This window comes from Podarcis muralis, chromosome 11 (genome assembly GCF_964188315.1).
Source record: "Podarcis muralis chromosome 11, rPodMur119.hap1.1, whole genome shotgun sequence".
NCBI lineage: Eukaryota > Metazoa > Chordata > Lepidosauria > Squamata > Lacertidae > Podarcis > Podarcis muralis.
Genome location: NC_135665.1, coordinates 58,529,544 through 58,537,358, shown reverse-complemented (window position 1 = coordinate 58,537,358; position 7,815 = coordinate 58,529,544).

Here is a 7,815-nt window from a genome sequence, read left to right as displayed (position 1 = left end):
AGAAATAAACAACTATCTGTCTTTTAGAAGACATCTGAAAGCAGCCCTGTTGTTAATGTTTGATCGTTTATCATGTTTTTAATGTTCTGTTGGGAGCCACCCAGAGTGGCTGGGGAAACCAGCCAGATGGGCGGGGCATAAATAATAAAATCATTATTATTCTTATTATTATTACTCCCATAACAAAAATGTACCCCCTCCGGAAACTGGCATCCAGGAACTAAGTGTTTCTGGTCCTTAGGAACACTCTTCCAGCAGAGATGCAATTACGTTTTACTCCAAGCAGACCTGATGAAGTGGGGAGGACTAAGTTAGGGCAATTAATTTCAATGGGTCTACTCTGAGTAAAGCTTAGTTGATTGCCAGTCTGGGTTTCACACTCCAAGAATATGTGGTGCCATTTCACAGTGTTGGGTTACAGCTGAACTGGCGGCAGGGGGGAGACATTTGCCAAACCAGAATTTACAAAGGCACCCTTCTCAAACACATCAGGAGGAAAAAGATTTGCTGCTATGGCTTGTGAGTTTCCCTTCAGCCACCAGATGGAGCCAGAGACAAAGTCTTCAGCAACCCTAAACTCAAGAGTAAACAGGGAGCAAATCCCAATTTAATTCTGTGAGTCTTTCTTCTGATCATACATAAGATCATACGCCAGAAAGCTGGGGGTGTGTTTTTTAATTTTATTTACTTAATCAATAACACATATTTCAACATCATATAAGAATAAAGGAAGACAATTCAATTGAATGGAAATGGAAATTAAACAAACACACATACAAATTGCAAATTTGGGTCATTTAACTCACAATCCCTGGGAAAGCTATTGATGTTGGTGGGTGGTAACATTTTTAAAAAAAGATTTGTCTTATTTATACATGATATTTTCCTCAAAGTCTTATGATATTCTCACCTAAAACTGAAATGCTACAAAAATTCCCAAGGGTATTTTAGAGAAGGAATTGAAACATGGGTAGGCAAATTAAGGCCCGGGGGCCGGATCCAGCCCAATCACCTTCTAAATCTGGGCAGTGGACGGTCCAGGAATCAGCCTGTTTTTACATGAGTAGAATGTGTGCTTTTATTTAAAATGCATCTCTGGGTTATTTGTGGGGCATAGGAATTCATTTTCCCCCTTCAAAATACAGTCCGGCCCCCCACAAGGTCTGAGGGACACTGGACCGGCCCCCTGCTGAAAGTTTGCTGACCCCTGAATTGAAACATTGTTTTTGACAATTGTTACCACATAGTTGAAAACAAATCTTTTCCCTGTCTTCAAGTGTACCTTCAAATCTTAGTTCACTTTTGAGCAATAGCTATGCACCAAATTTGACTACACCATAAACACTTATTTATTTTCATTTTCTTGAGAGAAACACCCTAGCAGCTAACAATAAATATAAAAACAATTCTTTATCCAGACCATATTTAATGGGGCCCATTCCCAGTAATCAAAGGAACTGGAGTCCATTAGTAAAAGGTAAAGGTACCCCTGCCCGTACGGGCCAGTCTTGCCAGACTCTAGGGTTGTGCGCCCATCTCACTCTATAGGCCGGGGGCCAGTGCTGTCCACAGACACTTCCGGGTCACGTGGCCAGCGTGACAAGCTGCATCTGGCGAGCCAGCGCAGCACACGGAACGCCATTTACCTTCCCGCTAGTAAGCGGTCCCTATTTATCTACTTATCTACTGCTAGGTTGGCAGGCGCTGGGACCGAGCAACGGGAGCGCACCCCGCTGCGGGGATTCGAACCGCCGACCTTTCGATCGGCAAGTCCTAGGCGCTGAGGCTTTAACCCACAGAGCCACCCGCGTCCCTAGAACTGGAGTCCATTATTATTTTGCTATTAAATTAATTTCTAGGAAATATCATCTCCCCCAAAGCTGCAACTGAGTGACACTCCCACTACCTATAACTAGGAATGCTTTGTGTGTTTTTAAACCATCAGCATTTGAGGGAGACAGGTTGGGTTTAAAGTGTGTCATGCCACTTAAAAAATATTTTAGGAGTAGATCATTGAATCTTTGCTGAGGCTGATGTCATAGGCACCTTCTTCCATATTCTTTCCTACTTAATAGAGTCCGTATGGAAGTGAAAGCTGGACCATAAAGAAGGCTGATGGCCAAAGAATTGATGCTTTTGAATTATGGTGCTGGAGGAGACTCTTGAGAGTCCCATGGACTACAAGAAGATCAAACCTACCCATTCTTAAGGAAATCAGCCCTGAGTGCTCACTGGAAGGACAGATCGTGAAGCTGAAGCTCCAATACTTTGGCCACCTCATGAGAAGCTCATGAGAAGAGCAGAGTCCCTGGAAAAGACCCTGATGTTGGGAAAGATGGAGGGCACAAGGAGAAGCGGATGACAGAGGATGAGATGGTTGGACAGTGTTCTCGAAGCTACCAGCATGAGTCTGACCAAACTGCGGGAGGCAGTGGAAGACAGGAGTGCCTGACGTGCTCTGGTCCATGGGGTCATGAAGAGTCGGATACAACTAAACGACTAAACAACAACAACATCAAAACCAAAATCCTTTTCCTAACATTTCTGAAATCCTGTTAGATTGCATGTATCTAATTCTGTTAATATTTCATAAATCTGCGTGATCTGTCCTTTGGCATTGAAATGATGAGCTGCAATCAGATGTCCAAATGACATGAACGCTCTTTTTACCTGCTGTTTAATTGCATCTTTTTTAATATAACTAATTTTTATTACATTTTGCCATTTTGTATTCAACATCATCATCATTATCACAAAAGGAATATGTAAATTCCAGTCTCCCTCCACCCCCTCTCCCATGACCATAGCTGTGAACTTTTCCCTTTTTTTAAGGGAAATTCCCTTATTCCAAATAGGATTCCTTGCAAGAAAAGGGAAAAGTTGACAGCTATGCCCACATGAGATAGTTCTTTATCTCTTTGACATCTGATGGGAGGGCGTTCCACAGGGCGGGCGCCACTACCGAGAAGGCCCTCTGCCTGGTTCCCTGTAGCTTGGCTTCTCACAGGGAGGGAACCGCCAGAAGGCCCTGAGAGCTGGATCTCAGTGTCTGGGCAGAACGATGGGGGTGGAGCAATTGAGTTATTACTTTCACAAGCAAAGCCAACCCAAGAGATTTTGGTACCCAAGGAAAAAAGATCACGCACATACACACACACATAAAATTTCACATACAAAATCTATTTTGACTACTAGCAGTTGAATTTTATTTTGACAATAGGATAAGACAATGTACTAGCTTTCAGGGTGCTGGGCAGGCCACCGTATGATATACAGAGCTCTGTCTTCCATCTAACCACCACTGCCTGCCCTAGAGCTTGTGCAACCTAAGGCAGCCGCCTCACTCTGCCCCGTGGTAGGGCCAGCCTGGAACAACATGAGGCAATTCAGTGCAAGAGGGACTACCGGCTAACAACCCAAAGATTCCCCTTCTATCTTTACATCTTGCTTCTGCAAATCCCAACCCCACATCCTTCCCCTTCCACCACCTGATTTTCCGGTGTGATGGGCGCAGTCAAAAAGACTGGGGTGGGAAGGGAAAGAGGGAAAGGAGTAACAGCTACCTTGGTTTCCAATACAGCTGCAGATTTCAAGGTATTGGGGAATTTCTGAGTAGTGAGCCATCAACCTATAATGTGATCAAGGGATCATTCAGAGGACACACACGCAAACAATAACACCATTGTGCTCCATGTTAATTAATCTGCAGCCACAGAGCCATCTGGTTTGATGGGACTCATGATAAGTTTCAAAAATGAGAAAGTCCACGTGTTCAAGCTTGGAACTACTTTCACTCCAATTACGCCAATTTACAGATGAGGACTTCCACCGTCCAATCCCTTTATGGTTCGGGGGTGTCACTGCCCGGTAGTCCCCTGCTCCTGAATTTAAATGGGAGGCTCTTTCAAATCAATTCCATAACAGAAATAGGTCTGGCCTTGATGGTGAGCCCACAATCCATCATCAAGCAATGTTAGTTCTGTGTGAGAAATTGGCTCCAATGATGTCCAAGAGGGAACTGAATGTTTTTCTGTTCCCTGCGTCAAATCACCCTCCCCAGGCTCCATTCCTTTGCTGGACTCCACCACCCCACCACCCCGTGGAGGGATTGAAGATCTTAAAGGGACAGGCTTCTAGTCAAGTTCCTCCATTGTAAGGCAAGTTCCTCCATCCATGTTGCCGCCATTGAAATGTTGGCTTGGAGATGTAGGTTCCTGCTGGGGAAGTGGCTGAAATTTGAGACCTTAAGGTCCACCACCGTTGCAAACCTTACTGGAACCTTAGAGTGAAGGACAGGCAATAGTAATTATAATTATAATTATAATTATAATTATAATTATAATTATAATGTGTATTTTAGGTAAAAGGTAAAGGGACCCCTGACCATTAGGTCCAGCCGTGGCCGACTCTGGGGTTGCGGCGCTCATCTCGCTTTATTGGCCGAGGGAGCCAGCGTACAGCTTCCGGGTCATGTGGCCAGCATGACTAAGCCGCTTCTGGCAAACCAGAGCAGCGCACAGAAACACCGTTTACCTTCCCGCCAGAGCGGTACCTATTTATCTACTTGCACTTTGACGTGCTTTCAAACTGCTAGGTTGGCAGGAGCAGGGACCGAGCAACGAGAGCTCACCCCGTCACGGGGATTCGAACCGCCAACTTTCTGATCAGCAAGTCCTAGGCTCTGTGGTTTAACCCACAGCGCTACCCGCGTCCCTTAATGTGTATTTTACAAATGCATTTATTGGGGAACCGGGGCAAGCTGTAGTTCCTTGTTGGATTATACATGCTTGATAGTACATCTGGGTCCATTGCCACATACAGTGGTACCTCCAATTACGAACGGCATCTGTTCCAGAGGCCCGGCCGCATCCTGAAAACCTTGTAACTGGAGGCGCCCTTCTGTACACACACGTGGCGCGATGGAGCACTTCTGCACACACACACACAAAGTGCAGAGCGCTTCTGCACATGCACACGGGGCGAAACCCGGAAGTACTGCATTTTTCGCTCCATAAGACACACTTTTTTCCTCCTAAAAAGTAAGGGAAAAATGTGTCTGCGTCTTATGGAGAGAATGCAGGCCACGCAGCTCTCGCTGAAGCCAGCAGAGCAAGAGCGAGGGCTGTGCAGCGCCTCTTCTTCTTCTGGCTTCCCAGTGAAGCAGGAGGTGGAGCGAAAGGGAGCCCTTACAGAGCCCCTTTCCTTCCCTCGTCCTGCATCGCTGGGAAACCAGCAGACCAAGAGGTGCTGCGCAGCTCTCCCTCTTGCTCTGCTGGCTTCAGCGGTAGCTGCGTGGCTTGCTCTGGCTTTTCAGGGAGGTGGGAGAAGGGATGGAGGGCAGCACGTCAGTCCCTTCTCCCACCTCCCGGAAAAGCCAGCAAGGGCTGCTCTATCTTTAAAGAGCCGTGCCTAGCGAGCGTGTCTGCGGCTCTTGCTGGCTTTTCTTGTTTTCCTCCTCTAAAAACTAAGTGCATCTTATGGCTGGGTGCGTCTTATAGAGCGAAAAATACATTTCCAGGTTTGCTGCATTCACAACCCAAAGTTTATGTATCCAGAGGGATACGTAAGCAGAGGTACGACTGTAATGTGCAAGAAAACAGATTCAGAAAATTGTAGAGTTGGAAGGTACCCCAAGGGTCATCTAGTCGAACCCCCTGCAATGCAGGAATCTCAGCTAAAGCATCCATGGCAGATGGCCAACCAACCTCTGCTTAAAAAACTCCAGTGAAGGAGAGTCCACTGCCTCTCAAGGCAGACCATTCTATTGTCGAACAGCTCTGACTGTCAGAAAGTTCTTCCTGGTGTTAAGATGGAATCTCATTTCTTGTAACCATTGGTTCTGGTCCTACCCTCCAGAGCAGAAGAAAACAAGCTCGTTCCCTCTTCCATGTGGTAGCCCTTAAGATATTTGAAGATGATTCTTGTATCTCCTCTCAGTCTCCTCTTTTCCAGGCTAAACATGTTAGAATGCCTGCTGCATGATTGCAGTCATGGGATTGTTGTCCATCACATGACGGTATATGTTTTGACTTCACAGAGTGGAAAATGACGGAGACAGGATGTTTGTGCTACTGTGTTCCGTGAAGTGGGACTATTGTCCTTTGTTCTTTCTCTCCACTGTCTGATGCTAGAGAGAGAGGGACCCATGTTGTAGTGCTCTGTGTGAATTTATATGTAAATAAAGTAGATTAGCCAAAATGCTGAGTCGCGGGGGTTCTGTTACGCAAGCTGCGCAAACTCTGCGGATCCCTAAGTGTGCTGGTGTCTGTTGGCATCGGTCACTGTGATGTTCGGGCTGAAGGAAGCTTTTGAAGCTCCCAAACGAACGACCAGGAGGGAGAGAACATGCCAGTTGGGCATGTGTCTCTGCCAGGGTCTCTCTCAAGTGTAGGCTGAGCTCCTGACAAAACATACCCAGCTCCTTCAACCACTCCTCATAAGGCTTGATCATCTTGCTTACCCTGCTGGAAAGACCTATTTAGACCAGCATTCTATTCTCACAGCAGCCAACCAGGTGCCTTTGAAAAGCCAGCAAGCGGGACCTGAGGTCAACAGCTCTTTTCCCCACCTGCGATTCCCAGCAAGCAATATTCAAAGGCATACTGCCTCCAACAGGGGAAGTTAGAACATATCTGTTGTGGCTGGTAGGCACTGACAGCCTTCTCTATGAATCTGTCTAATCCTCTTCCAAAGCCATCCGAGCTGGCGGCCATCACCATTTCTTATGGTACCAAATTCCATAAATTTCTTTATTTGTCGTCTGCAGAAGCATTTTCTTTTGCCTGCCTGTCCTGCACCTCTGAGCATTCAGCTTCGTTGTGAAATGGCTTTGCTGGTGCGGAAGTCAGCTTCACGGATATCGATATGGAGACTGATTAAGGTTTTATTGTCCCTCAACACGTTCAAATATGCTAATGTTATTGTTTGCTTAGTTTCATTGCCTTCTGTAAATTTTTTATTCATGCCCTTGTGAACAGCAAATCAAAACATTCTATTAAAACATTCTGTCCTTGGACATATACGATGTGAGCTATTTCAGGAGTCACTTGTGTCCCAGAATCCACACGTGAGGGCAACTGAGTTCTTGACGAATTGTAATTCTTGTATTTGTTGAAATCTTCCTTTGAATCATCGAATCATAAGATTGTAGAGTCGAAGGGGACCAGGAGGGTCATCTGGCCCAACCCCCTGCAAGGTTGGAATCCTTCGCCCAATGTGGGACTTGAACCCACAAACCTGAGATTAAGAGTCTCATGTTCTACTGACTGTGCTATGCCTTGAAGTTCCTTTGATCCAAGGCATAAATGAGTAGGTTCATAAGAGCAGGAGTGGAGAACCTTTGGCCCTCCAAATAATGCTGAACTGCAACTTCCATCATTCCTGGTCCCTGGTCATGGTTGCTGAGGCTGGTGGGAGTTGTAGTTCAGCAACATTTGGAGAGCCAAAAGTTCCTAACTCCTGATTTAATCATTGCGGGTGGCTCTGTGGGTCAAACCACAGAGCCTAGGACTTGCCGATCAGAAGGTCGGCGGTTCGAATCCCCATGATGGGGTGAGCTCCAGTTGCTCGGTCCCTGCTCCTGCCAACCTAGCAGTTCGAAAGCACATCAAAGTGCAAGTAGATAAATAGGTACCGCTCCAGCACGGAGGTAAACGGCATTTCCATGCACTGCTCTGGTTTGCCAGAAGCAGCTTAGTCATGCTGGCCACATGACCCGGAAGCTGTACACCGGCTCCCTCGGCCATTAAAGCGAGATGAGCGCTGCAACACCAGAGTCGGCCACGACTGGACCTAATGGTCAGGGGTCCTTTTACC